This window comes from Ambystoma mexicanum, chromosome 13 (genome assembly GCF_040938575.1).
Source record: "Ambystoma mexicanum isolate Mex_15411 chromosome 13, UKY_AmexF1_1, whole genome shotgun sequence".
NCBI lineage: Eukaryota > Metazoa > Chordata > Amphibia > Caudata > Ambystomatidae > Ambystoma > Ambystoma mexicanum.
Window position 1 is genome coordinate 740,078,573 of NC_090938.1, and position 14,953 is coordinate 740,093,525.

The 14,953-nt window shown below is 51.1% G+C and overlaps 1 protein-coding gene across 1 annotated transcript in view; it reads left to right on the top strand.

The window, feature by feature from the left end:
- The window catches only part of LOC138521872 (transmembrane protein 268-like), a 235,660-nt gene that overhangs the window by 8,456 nt on the left and 212,251 nt on the right, over positions 1–14,953 (top strand). The gene's annotated exons all lie outside the window — the stretch shown is intronic.

Genomic DNA, 14,953 nt, shown 5'->3' on the forward strand with positions numbered 1-14,953 from the left:
ATTTATGGACCTTAGAAAGCCAACAGACTGAGGCAGCCCTGAGTGGCGATAATAGAATTATCAACAATTTAGTGCACTTTTTATCACACCTCTGAACTCGCAATGAAGTCCTCTGTGCATCCCTAGGAAGCCTCTTTCTATAGTGACACTGAGGTTGCAGTGCGGCTTCATGCCGGATTCCTCACGCTTCTAAGTGCTGTAATAAAAGGTGTTATTATTACCCCATTTAATCAGAAGGACTTAGATGTCCCTACCATGGGATTCTCACTAGAAAAATCCAGGCTGGCCCATCTGTGAGAAGCTAGGATGTGTGTTGGGAGGCAGGGACAGAAGTCCCAGGCCCCTCAGCGATTTAGGTCGAAACAATTGTAGAAGGAAATGTTGTTGGAGAACTGGGAGAATGAAGGGGGTAGGGAGCACCTGTACAAACTGGATTGTAATGGAAAAGTAGTGAATTCTGGTATTGGTATCACGTGTGTAGTGAGACTCCATTTCAATATTAAGACCCCATCTTGAAATTGAGCCTAGTCCCATAGCTTGTGCGTAAATATACATCCCGTCCCGAGGATTAGAAGGGTGTGCATGTATTGTCAGCTGGCAGCCCCGCAGAATATGAATTCCCTGAAGACACATTGGGCCTCGTCACGAGTTGGGCGGTAGCCCTTAAATGCGGTGGTAACAGGGTTACTGCTGTATTTAAGGGTCCGCCCAATCATGAGTATGGCGTGTTTACTCCCAGGTCAGAGCTGGGGGTAAACATGCCGGAAAAATGCTGCCGGCGGTAACTGCGCCAAAAATTCCCCATTGGGTCCAATGAGGAATAACGTTTACCACCCAACCCGTGATCCGGCGGGATACTGCCCATTTAGTAATGAGGCCCACAGTCCTTTATGGTGTGTTATCATTAGTGCATGTTACCCAGAATGAATGTGCCCTGCAAGGCCAAGAGAGGGCCGGAATGGATCTTTGAAGAAGCTATCCCACGAGAAGAGAGGTGAGGGCTTTATGCCTTCGCCAGTCCAGATCTCTAAGTTATACCGGCCAGAGACCCCCAAGCCCAAGACATAAACATTTGGGTGCACTGACCAGCTCAAGACCACTGGCCATAAAACCGTAAAGTAGCCAGAAGCTCAGAGAGCAGGGACGAGCTGCCCCCACCATCAGTTCAGGTGATTTGTGCTGCGAGGTGTCGGCAGAGATGGGAACAAATTTAAGCTGCAGGTGCAAATGTTGGGGAGGTGCCAGAGTGTCTGGGATTGGAGCGGGGGTTCACGTAGTTCTGAGAAGGTATCATGACCTTGAAAGTATCCGCCTTGCTCATGTCTTTGGTACCAGGTGCACTGTAGAGCTATGAAATAATGAATTGTGTAACCAAATTGCCAATTAGAGTCTTTGTGCTTGAGGACAGAGGAAGAAGATCCCCATGTGGAAGAAGATGGACAGAAGATGCTGGGACCAATCACCTGGCATTCAATATGGAGCAGGCTATATGTGTACAGGGTCACACCAACCAGCTATCTGGATTTGTAACCTAATGATGTACGATTCTTGTGACACTGTGTACCTTAAAAAACCCATTGCTCATGGCGTTTCTCCCAGAGCGCTTCGTGGCAGCAGAGTTCCTTGCTTGCACATACTTGTATTTTTGTGGGATTACACCCCGAATTCTTGCGCTGGGCCTTTTTCCTTAGTGGGGTGTATTTATTCTGGTCTGAGCGTTGAGGGGATTCTCTACAAATATGGTGACCCTGATGTGATCCCACTGACCCCTCTGAAAGACGCACATCCGTAGGGGCCACACCCACCTGCAGCGACCAGTCCCTAGCGCGCAACCCGGAGTGGTGTACAGGAGTCCTTTTGACAGAATTTCTGTCTGCTCTTTGGAGCAGGTGCAGCTCCTAGGATTGTGCAGGCCGTTAATGGGACCCTGTAACAGAGGAGCCTGGGTGAACACGCAGATGTAAGTACACCTCTTGCGGGCAAAAACAATGGGGGAGGATGCTCAGAGGGAAATCGAGCAACTGAGTTAAAGGTGTGTGGGTTTGTGTGCGTTGAAGAGGTGGGGGCGAGAGTGCACAGTACAGTGGTGTGTGACTGCGGTGAGGAGTGTGTAAAGACCACATGGAGGTTATATATTTTTTTATTATTATAAGTATATGAGAAGAGAAATGGAGAAGTGGAATCCTTTCCGAGTTAGGGAAGAAGATGGCACCATATTTTGAGATAAGATAAGAGAATACAGAAGTAGGAGTTCAGTATAATTAGAGGGCTTGAATTCCTGTGCCCAATATATCCTGGCTGGGGGAATACGATGAAGTAGTGGTTGTTAGGGATGTAGAAGAAGCTTTAAAGGCAGCGCAAATGGAATGGCACAGTTGAGGACCCTCAGGGAAGGAGGGAGCAAATCGGGGTGTTGGCTACATGAATGGAGGGCCTGAGACATTTTGTTTAAATTAGATAGTACCGAGATCAAGGATGTTCATATTGAGAAGGAGGAGGGGAAGTGTGATGAACGAGGGGTGGGGAGTGTATATTATGGGACAGTGCAGTTGAATGGAGACACAAATAGGGAATTGCGGGAAGAAGACTGGGACACGGTGGATGAGTTAGAGGACCAAGAGTAGATGTGGGCAACTGCCCCACGGGTAGAGAGCTTGTGGGGCCAGCAGTTGAGGAACAGATTTGGGTGGGCAGCAGTGGAAAGGAAAAAGGGGAGTGACGGGAAAAAGGGCTAGAAGAGGTGTGGGTACACAGTTGCCATTATTGCATAAAGGCCCCAGGAGGGCCCAGTATGTACCGTGGGGTTTGATGGACAAAAACAATCTTTTTTAAGTGCTGCCGCCCCTCACTGCAGGGGCTGGGAAATTGATATATGCGTTCAAGATACAAACTGCTGGCATCCCTCTAGCAGTGGGAGATATAAAAGGTTTGCTTGTTGCAATGGTAGGGGACCACAGGCAGCAGATATTTGGGTTAAGGCCAGATAGCCAGGAATTAAGATAAATGACGATGTAAATGATGGAGTGAACTCTAATGACATCAGAGCGCAGGTGTGGGGTGCGCTTTGGCGGACATATCCCAAAACTCCGGATTTGCACTCCATAATGCAGTATACTATGGGGGATGATGAAGACCCCGCTCAATACATTTTGAAAGTACAGGAGATGTGGAGGGCAGAGACAAGGGAGCAGTGGGACCAATCAGTTCGGCTTTTCTATTTTGTTATTAAAAGGGGATTGCACAAGGAAGTACAGAAAGCTCTCACATTTCCGCACTCCTAGACCAAGGGATTATTGTGCCCTCCAGCTCCCCATGCAACACAGCTACATACCCGATCAAAAAAGGCACATGAGTCAAGTTGGTGAACGATACAGGATCTCTGCCCCTTGAATGACATTGTACTGGCAGAAATTCCAGTAGTTCCTAATCCTGTTACCATTCTGTGCAGCAGCCCAAAGCAAGAAACGCATTTCACTGTTGTAGATCTAAAATACGCCTTCTTCATACCCCTACATCTATACTCTCAGTACCTCACCGCATTTACGCATGGGGGAAAGCGGTTTGACTATACAAGATTGCCATAGGGGTACTGTGAATCCCCTAGCATCTTTAACAGAATATTACATGCTGATTTGGGAAACATACAGGTACCCAGCACTATCATTCAATATGTGGATGACTTGCTAGTGTGCAGTGATGATGATCAACAATGCCAAAGGGACATTCTCTTACAGCTGTTAGCATATAAAGGGTACAAGGTAAATAAGACCAAGTTGCAATAGTGCCTCCAGGAAGTTCTTGTCTTGGAACCATAGATATCTGTTAATGGAAAGAAAATAATACCAGAACGTGCTGCCTCAGTGCGCAGTGCTCCCCAGCCACAAACTGTCAAAGAAATGCAGAGGTTTCTCAGGCTGTGTAATTACTGCAGAGCGTGGATCCTAGATCACGCTGCATACACTAGGCCCTTGCTGCAAGACCTCTATGAAGCACCAAAGACAGACAATAGAGAACATGGACAGAGGATATGTTTACGAACTTTGACAAACTGAAAGGGGTCATTTCCACTTTTCCAGTGTAAACGAACCATGACTACATCCAAAAGTTTTACTTGTTCTCCTATTCCAATGCGCAAATGATGGCGGTAGTTCTCACTCAGTCCCCTTGTGAGCAGGCGCTTGGCGCTGCTGCATTTGCAATAGAAAAAGCTCCACAATCACTGTGGGGTGTTCCGTAACATTGTATGTGGAGCATATTGTATTTGCCATACTGGAACGATCTAAATCAACATTGTCCACACAGCAGGCATCCGCATTTGAGATAATTTTATCCAGCCCAAATATCCACATAGTGCGCTGTAAAACAGTTAACCCTGCCACTTTCCTGGCAGAACTGTGCACTGAGGAAGATAATGCAAGGCATGACTGTGTGACATTTTAGGGGGAAGAGGAGGACATACCAAAAGCAAAAGACAGCCCACTTGAGGACGGGGGGATACTTTTTGTTGATGGTTCAGCGACTATTGACCAGGGGACAGGCCAGAGACATACAGGTGCAGCAGTTGTCCGCATAGTGGATGGTATGTATGAGATACTGGTACGAAAGAGGCTGCCAATGCATTATTCAGCCCAGGCAGAGGAGCTCATAGTGCTTATTGAAGCACTTCTGGCTTTCCAGGGGTGCCGGGTGACTATCTATTCTGATTCGGCCGATGTAACAACAACAGTACATTCAGGGCTTGTGAGGTGGAAAAGGAGAGGGTTTAGGAGGGCTAACGAGTCCCCGGACCAACATGCAGCATTATTGGATAAACTGATCGAAGCCCTCTCCCAGTCCTCCATGATGGCAGTGGTTTAATGCACAGTCCATACCAATGACACAGACAAAGTTTCATTTGGCAAGCTGGCCGCTCATCTCACAGTGTCTAACATCTCTGAGTACCCAGTAATAGCACCAGGACGGGAACAGTTACCAGCACCGTACACTTCGCTTCCGAAGTGAAGAAGTTATTGAATTACAAGGTCGGGCCACACAGGAGGAGAAAGAGTTATGGTAGAAAAGAGGTTGTACACAATCCCCCACAGGTTATGGTGGCAAGAAAGCACGGGTAAAGTTGTTATGCCACACAAACTATTGCTGGTTGCCTTCGACCAATTGCATCATCCGTCTCATTTGTCAAAGCACCATGTTGCTGCAGACATACAAGAGGGCCTGGTTTGTCCCCAACCTGCAGGAAGTTCTTACCAAAATGGTGATCAATTGCATCACAAACTAGACCTTCAGTACTGGGCACACCTTGAGAATTATACGAGGTGCACTACCTTGTCCTATTGGGCTGTTTTGGGAGCTTCATATAGACTACGCTGACTTGGGAAAGCGATGTCAAGGGAGTAGGTAAATGATTGCCATGATGTGTCCCTTCTCCCGGTAGGTTGAGGCAGGTCCTTGTGCACATCCAGATGCTAAATGCACTGCCACATTTTTAGTAAGAGAGGAATTCCTCGCTGGGGTGTTTGTGATGTGCTACGGTCACACAATGGCACCCATTTCTTTAGAGAACATTTTAAAGAAGTGACAGCATTGTTAGGCATCAAACATCGGATGTGCACAATTTATCCCCTGCAGGCCAACGGGATTGTGGAGAGAATCAATGGACTACTAAATGGTAAACTATCTAAATTATGTACCACCCTAAAATAAACTGGGTGCCCTCCCTCTTAATTCATTCAGTTTACGCATGCAACCCTGTAAAGATCATCACTTATCACCACATGAGGTGGCAACAGGCCAGCAAATGCATACGCCTCTATCTCCTGTAAGGAAGGCCTCTGATGCTCACAGGGCAGCATCAATTGAGGGTGAGGAATTTAAGGATTACCTGACTGTTTTGACTAGATCCATCACATGTATGTCCCAACAGATAGCACCACGGCAGCCTGAAGAGACAACCAGCACTGCATCTGCATCAACGATATCACAGCCTCTTCAACTGTTCATAGGTGAATGCGTGTTAGCAAGGAACTTTGTGCCAGGTGGAGTGAACCAAGATACAACAGGCCACTTACCGTTGTGTATGCCACTCCATTTGCGGTGAAGATGAGGGAGCTGCGATATTGGTTGCACCTTTTTGATGTCCGAAATGCTCCGAATGCTGCACCCCCCACTTATGAGCATAACACATACATGAGTAGTGTCTACCAAGAGTGAGCATACATTTGCAGACAAATCCACCAGATGTACATATGTATATGAATTTCATACAGAATTTGACAGAGTCTCTATTTTACTGAATAAGGTTTTGGTTTCATTCTATTTTATGCGCTAGTCTATTTTCATTGTTGTGTACACATTTTCGTTTTTTGTTGTTGTTTTTTGTTCCCTTCTTTTTTTTATCTAATAATGTCAGTACGGCTACTTATTGCTTCACCAGTTACTACTGTATGAAATGAAACTAAGAAGAAATCTAAGTATATTTGGGTTTTCTCTATGTATATGTGCATGATGCATTTCACCTTAAAAGTATTTTATATTTTTATGTTTGGACTAGGACTATATTTAATATGTAATTTTAGATGGCTGGAACATATGAAAGGGGGTGATACCCAGGTAAGGTGTGCCAAGGGCGGGTGTACATATCAGAAGGGAACTTTTGAACCATGTGCAAGACACCCTTACGCCTGAACCTCTTCTCAGTTTAGGTGCAGAATAATCCGTAACTACTGTAGGATAAATTTCACCGTTGACACGCGACTCCATCATTATTTGTGGAGATTGATGTTTGATGACATCCCCCACCTTTTTGACATCTCGGAGTGGTTGCAACTGAACCATCCGTCTCCTGAAGAAGGTCGCCTATATCGACTGGCCCAAATTAGGAGCCTATCCCTTGACGACCGAAACATATGTCGAGTCACATTAAATAAGCATGATGCTATTTGATTTTGTGTATTAACACTTCTCCAGCATGGGGTCTGGCATGGATTCACATGCTCATGAATATTCCCCGTCGTCAGGCTGGGAATCCTCGGTAAAGAAAAAACCAGTATCAGTTTCGTTTCTGATCTGTCTTTCGTAGTAATAACCAATCACTGGTCTCTGCGTCATACTGACCACAGCCAATGACTGCCCTCTACCTAAGCACCGCCTCTGGCAGCCATCTTCAGATTTTTACCGCACGTTCATGTGTTGGGATCCTCGTGCTATTGCTCTCGAGCGTTAGTGCTATTTTTTCGCGTTTTTTCACAAAAACTCGATTCTTTCGGTCAAAAGAGCCTCAAGCTCCACCGATCCTACATCCGATCAACGGGGACCCGTGTCGGATTCGTCTGCGCCCCTCAAGGGTGAAGATTTCGTCGAGCTACACTTCGGAGGACTCCAGAAGCTTCTCAGGCCCGGTCTCGGAGATGGCCCAGGAGAAGGGAAGCTCGACGCCCGGAAAGCTGTTCAGGGTCTGCCCTGGATGCCAGCTGCAGAACGTCTTTAAGGAGGACGAACACTCTTTCTGCCTTTACTGCCTTCATGAGGACAAGACGCACGTGGAAAAGGACTGTGCGTTTTGCGGCAACATGTCGGAACGGACCATGAAGGACCGCCATCAACGTCTCGCCAACTGGCTGGAGGGTAAGAGCCCGTCTGGCGAGAAGAAGAAGAAATCCGAGCGGTCTTCTAAGACCTTTGAGGGCGCCCCGGCGACGGGGGCCCAACATAAGGCTAAGCACCGCGAGTCCGCTGGCACCGGGAGCGCCGAACGGTCGGGCTCTACGGGCGCCAGGCAGGGCGCACCCTCCCCGGCACCATCAACCACGAGCCAACGCTCTGGGTCGGGTAAGAGGAAGGCCGAGCACCCGGCGAAGCTCCTGGAGAGGCCCCGGTCGAGCTCTAAGGCAGAGGAGGAGCGTGGCAGTGCCCCCTCCCTCAAGGATAAGGCGGTGAGCGCACCTAAGGTGGTGAAGGCCTTGATCCATCCGACCAAGCCCTCTATCGAAACGGTCGCGGCGGCCCTGGCTCAGCCTGTGGAGGCTGCGCCAGTGGTGGCGACCTCGGGGCCCAGAATCTCCCTGCCTCCTCGGAGGGAGTCTTCTTTTGTGCCCATCGATAGGACCCCCGTGAAACCCTCCGTGGGGAAGAAGAAGGGGGGGCAGGGCGTCGTCATAGATTCGGCCTCAACCTCAGAAGAGCTGATCGTGGTCTTAAGCCACGGCCTAGGCGTGGAAGAAGGCCAACCCGTCGGAATGGACCCCGACGCAGGTGACGGCGACGACGACATCGTCGAGGATACCGACGGGGCCCCTGCTCGCCCGTCGGATTCCCCTCTGCCAGCGCCGCAAGACAACTCGGCGGCCATTTTGTTGGCCATACAGTCCTTATGCTCCGAGATAAGGACGAGACTACCGTTACCGACGGAGGAACCTCTCCCGTCGGGGGATCCAGAACCGGGACCTTCTGGTGTTCCCCCTACCAAGAAAAGAAGGATCCATCCTCCACCTCCTTTTCAACCGTCGCGCCCCGTCCAGCCCTCCTCCCCGTCCACCCGAGGGGATGATACGGGGACTGACACGGCAGCGACGGGTACGGACGACGAGGCATACGACGAGGATATTCCGTCGTCGCCTCCCGCCAGGGCTTCTCCGCCCGACGAGATCGGATCTTTCCACTCCATGATCTCCAGGGCTTCCGAGCTTTTCCAACTCTGCCCTGAGGAGAAGAAAAAGGAAGGCTTCCTTTATCAGCGGCGCGAGGCCAAGAGGAAGACGGTCCTCGCAGTGCCTCTGTTGGACGACATTTGGGATGAGGGCCTTTCCCTCCTCAAGAACCCTTCCACGACGCCAGCTAGAAGAGACCGGTACGAGAAAAAGTACCGGGTCCCGGACACGGCCCCCCTGTGCCTCCGGGCGCAGCCTACCCCGGATTCCGTCGTCTCCGCGGCAGCCAGGAAGAAAGCGGGGGGGGGTGCGGCATCCACATCAACTTCCCCGCCAGACGGCGAGGGAAAGAAATTGGATGCTATGGGACGTAGAGTCATCTCGTCGGCAGCGACGACGATTAAAGCGGCCAACGCCTTGGCTATCGTGGCTCGCTACGACAGGGAGCTCTGGTACAAGATAGCTCCCCTGCTGGATTTTCTGCCGGACGACAAGAGGGCGGAGGCCCTGGAGATCCTGCAGGAAGGTGAGGTGGCCTCGGACCACGCCATCACCGTGGCGACGGACATCGCCGACACTGGGTTCCGCCAGCTGGGCAACGGCGTTTGCCTTCGACGTCGTGGATGGCTCAAAGCTACGGACTTCCGGCAGGACGTCCAGACCAGAGTCCTGGACATGCCCTTCGACGGGAACAACCTGTTTGGGAAGACAGTGGACGATTCCCTTCAGGCCATCAAGGCAGATACTGAGACGGCCCGGGCCCTCGGAGTTCTGCAGCAACGTCGGACGCCCTTTCGGAGCAGCGGAGGCAAGGGCGCCTCCAGAGGTTCCGGCGGCGGTTTCGCTTCCTACCGTCAAGCGGCCCGCTCATCGTCGCAAGAGGCCTACAGAGGACGAGGCAAGTCTAGCGGACCCCGCCGTCGTCGCCCAGGAGGTCAAGGCGGCAAGGCCGCGTCCAAGCAGGATTGAACCGGCTGTGGGGTCGGGCCCCCACCGGAGCACCCTGGTGGGAGGCCGGCTGGCGGGCTTCGTCAGCGTGTGGGAGTCCATCTCCACCGACCGTTGGGTGCTGGACGCCCTGGCTCGGGGCCACGCGCTCGAGTTTCAAAGAAGGTGCCCGCGCGTCCCCCCCGTGGCCAGGAAAGAACTTCACGTCCCTCAACTTCTCCTGGAGGTAAAGGCGATGCTCAGGAAGGGCGCCATCGAAATCGTCCCAAAGAGGCTTCGGGGCTCCGGAGTTTACTCGAGATACTTCCTCGTGAAGAAGAAGACGGGAGGATGGCGCCCCATCCTAGACCTCCGACGTCTGAACAAGTTCATCAAGGCGCAGAAGTTCCGGATGGTCACCCTCCAGCACGTCCTGGGCCAGCTGGAGGAAGGGGATTTCCTATCGTCGTTGGATTTGGAGGATGCCTACTTCCACATTCCCATCCTAAAGGGGCACCGAAAATTCCTCAGGTTCGTGGTCCAAGGGCGTCATTACCAGTTCAGAGCCCTCCCCTTCGGACTACGGTCGGCACCCAGGGTATTCACCAAGTGCCTCGCACCGGTGGCGGCGCAGCTGCGCCGCGAGGGGATCCACGTCTACCCCTACCTGGACGACTGGCTCATCCGCGCCAAGACGAGGGAGCTCGCCGTGGTTCACACGGCGAGGACCGTCCAACTCCTCACGGACCTGGGATTCTTCGTGAACTACGCCAAATCCCACCTGGTGCCCGCGCAAGTCGCACTGTTTCTGGGAGCGAGGCTCGACACAGTGTCCCTTCTGGCCTCCCCGTCGGAGGAGAGGACCAGGACCATCTTGGGCAAGGTGCAACGGATGTTGGTGGCCGACGCGGCCAAAGTGAGGTCCATCAAGTCCCTCCTCGGGATGATGTCTTCCTGCATCTACCTCTTTCCCATGTGCAGGCTCCGGATGCGCCCGTTGCAAGAATTCCTGGATGCGCGCTGGATCCAGACGACGGGCAGCTTCGAGGAAAGGATCAAGCTCGACGAGAATTTCCGACGAGCGATACGGTGGTGGGGCACCCGCGCGCATCTGGCGGCGGGCATGGACTTCCAGACCCCAGCCCACCAGGAGACTGTGACTAGGGATGCCTCCCTGGAAGGGTGGGGAGCGCACACCGAAAATCTGGAGGCGCAGGACCTGTGGCATTGGGCCGTCGCCCAAAGGATTTTTCTGGTGCCGTTTCATCTGGCAGGGATAAAAAACACCATCGCCGACTCACTCAGCAGGGAGCTGCGCTCGTGCCACGAGTGGGAACTACGGCAGGATCTGGTGGATCGCCTTTTCCGACGGTGGGGCACACCCCAGATCGACCTGTTCGCGACGGCGACGAACACCAAGTGCCGGAGGTTCGCCAGCAGGTTTCCCCAGACGAGGAGCATGGGCGATGCTTTCTCGTTCCCCTGGGAGGGCCTGTTCATCTACGCGTTCCCTCCCTTGCCTCTGCTAATCCGGCTAGTCAACCTGCTCAAGAGGTCACGGTGCAGGATGATCCTCGTCGCACCTTCATGGCCGAGGCAGATATGGTTCCCGGACCTTCTGGACTTGTCAGCGTCCCCGCCGATCAAGCTGCCGGCGGACGCGGATCTACTCTCCAGGGAAGGAGGCGCCATCCTCCACCACGACCCGAAGTCGCTGGACTTGCAGGCCTGGCTCCTGCAGCGCTAGAGTTTGGAGGATACGACATACCGGCCGACTGCAGAGAGGTTCTTGCAAAGGCCAGGGCGTCCTCGACTCTTAAATGCTACGGACACAAATGGAAGAGGTTCTCTGTCTGGTGCCACGCACAGAAGATTAACCCTCTACGGATTACGGCTCCCCAAGTACTGCCGTACCTGCTGACGCTGGCCAAAGCTGGCCTGGCACACGCGTCCATCAAGATTCATCTTGCTGCGATCTCCCGATACACCAGAACCACGGGGCGGACGTCCTTGTGGTCTCATCGCCTGGTGAAAGAGTTCATGAAGGGACTGTTCAGATCGTTCCCGCCGGTGAAGGCTCCGGCCCCGGCGTGGGAGCTCAACGTGGTGCTGACCAAGCTCATGGGACCTCCGTTCGAGCCTCTGCACTCGGCTCCGTTGAAGTTTCTATCGTGGAAAACTGCTTTTCTTGTGGCCATCACCTCCGCACGACGAGTGGGAGAGATCCAGGCCCTTTCCTGCAAGGCCCCGTACTTGACTTTCCACGACACGAGGGTAGTGCTCAGGACGCACCCCTCCTTCATGCCCAAGGTACCGTCGGAATTCCATCTCAACGAACCCTTGGTGTTGCCTGTATTCTTCCCGTCGCCTTCGTCGCCGGCTGAGAGGACTTTGCACTCGCTGGATGTAGCTAGAGCGCTGAAGTTCTACGTGGACCGCACGAAGTGTTTTCGGAAGACGTCACAACTTTTTGTGAACTTTGGACCTGTCAATCAGGGGAAGGCTCTCTCGAAGGCTTCCATTTCCAGATGGCTCTCCGGCTGTATCATGTACTATCATCGGTTGGCAAACCGACCTTTGCCCGGCCATCCGAGAGCTCATTCCACCAGAGCGATCGCAGCTACTACGGCGTTCCTTTCTGGTGTGCCCCTGCTGGACATATGCAGGGCTGCTACGTGGAGGTCGACGCACACCTTCACGAAGTTCTACTGCGTCGATCGGGATTCCAGGGAGGAGTCCAGGGTCGGCCAAGCAGTGCTGCGCAACCTGTTCGCCTGAGGTGAGCCTGGTGAGGAGGTAAGATGCTTAATGTTGAGTTTGATGCTATGCTTAATGTTGAGCCTTTGCCACCTCCCGTGGTTGTGCATGTGTATACTGCTATGTATTCTTTATTCATGAGCATGTGAATCCATGCCAGACCCCATGCTGGAGAAGGAACAAGTTACTTACCTGTAACTGTTGTTCTCCAGCATGGGTCTGGCATGGATTCACATGCGAACCCTCCCGCCTACCCCTCTGCGGCTCTTCACTTGGTCATACTGCCACTTCACGTGCTTCCAAATCTGAAGATGGCTGCCAGAGGCGGTGCTTAGGTAGAGGGCAGTCATTGGCTGTGGTCAGTATGACGCAGAGACCAGTGATTGGTTATTACTACGAAAGACAGATCAGAAACGAAACTGATACTGGTTTTTTCTTTACCGAGGATTCCCAGCCTGACGACGGGGAATATTCATGAGCATGTGAATCCATGCCAGACCCATGCTGGAGAACAACAGTTACAGGTAAGTAACTTGTTCCTTACTGAAAATATAAAGAAGTGTTGTGATTTATGTAAAAATATGAGTTCTTAGGTGGATGTATTACGCTATCTGCGAAGGATTTATACATTTAGTTAGATTGTGAGTGAATGATGGAATGAATGGTGGTTTATAAATGTGGATGTTGAGAGCAAATAAAGATTTGAAGGTTACATATAAATAAATATATATTTTTTGACAAAATTTGGTGTTGTCAAATTTAAGAAATGTTCTGATCTCATTTGCCACGTCCAGTTCTTGTTGTTCCGTCATATCAGAAGGGGGACAATAACACAATACTGAAACTTGACCTTAATACACCAATAAATGGCAATGTGTGTCACGACTGCTGGCGAGCCTGGCGGAGGTGGAAACTCCGACGCCATTAGACTGTTCTGCCACGTTTCCTTGAAACGCTACACTGCGGTCTAGTCTTTTTCCAACATGGCCGCCGTCAGGTATATAACCATCAATTACTCGACGGATCAGCGCGTTGCAACTGTGCTTGCCCGTGCTGCGTGCGCTCTATTCTGTGTTTATTCATTAATCCTTGTTCCACCTTCCTCCCCTTTTCCTCCCTCTTCCATTTCCTTGCTTCAAGTCTATTCGTTGTTACTTGCCACTTCCTCCTGGATCACTACCTCTCCTTCTTCGTTTTCTGCTTGTGAAGTTGTTTTCCATCCTCACTTCCGTCTTGGAGAGCTCCTCCGGAGACTTCTGCTTCATTTACGGAAAGATTACCTCTCATCGGATCCACCCATTCGACAGTCCTCTTCGAAACATCGTGGGGTTTTTTATGCCTTCGTGGCTTTTTTCTCTGAAATATATCTGGCTGTCGTGGAGAGGAGTCACTGTGAATTTCTCTATATAGAGTCACGGTGGCTTCCTTTCGAGGCAGACCGTATCTGCTCACAAAGAAGAAGACTCCAGCATGGAAATCCCGAAGAAAGAAGCTAAACTATTCTACCTCATCAGGTGAGGAGGAGGAAGGTTTTTGGGGCTGTGCAGTAATTCTAGCAGTGAAGAGAATATAGCAGATTCTGAGATCAATCTGGTAAAAGAGTCTGCTAGTATTGACAGCTTGCAACGCCAAAGTGAAGACATGGCCACACCACAGCAATTACAAGAGCTGGTGGCAGCAGTCCAGACCCTCCAGGTTGAGGTCCAGACACTCAAGACAGATAACGCGGCTCTCCAGCAGAGAGTAGCCGCTAGAGAACAAAAGTCTACAGATCTACCCCCTTCAGCCCTCGTCTCAGGGAAGTTTGATGGCTCCGAAAGGAAGGTAAAGGAATTTCTTGAAGCCTGCAATATACATTTTACATTCAGACAAAATGCCTTTTCCACGGACCATGCTAAGGTTTTATGATAACACACTTAACCGGGAACGCCTTGGCATGGGCAACGCCTTTGGTATCCCAGTCCGATCCAGTCCTACAAGATTACATTGGCTTTAAAGACCTTCTGAAACAAACCTTTTTTCGGACAGAATGTGCCCACATAGCCAGTGAGGACTTACTGGATGTTCGTCAAGGTAACTCCGATCTACTCACCTACATATCCACCTTCAAGAAATTGGCTACTGAGGCTGGTTGGCAAGAATAAGCCCAGTATACGATTTTCCGCAGGGGATTGCGAGAAGAGCTTAAAGACGAACTTGCCAGGATTCCTCGCCCTGACTCTTTCTCGGATCTACTAGCAGCAGTTCTACGAATCGATTTCCGTTTAACTGAATGAAAGAACGAAAGGAAGAAGAGTCGTAGTTCAACCTCATTCCCAGACACTCACACTCCTGCCTCCTCACCTGCTACTAGGAATGCCCGAGAGGAACCCATGCAAATCGGAACTACCAGACCTCCTTTGACCGCAGAAGAGAAGAAAAGGAGACAAGATGAGAATCTCTGTTTGTATTGCGGTTCGGCGAATCATCTATTGAGGGATTGCCCGGATGTGCCTCCAAGAAGGTCGGGAAGTTGGTGGGACAGACTACTGAGGGACTCTCCGTTGTTCATACACCACTCTTTCGGTAACCTCAGCAAAGTCATCCGAAGATCTGCGACTGATGGTAATAGGAATCAAACTTTGTTT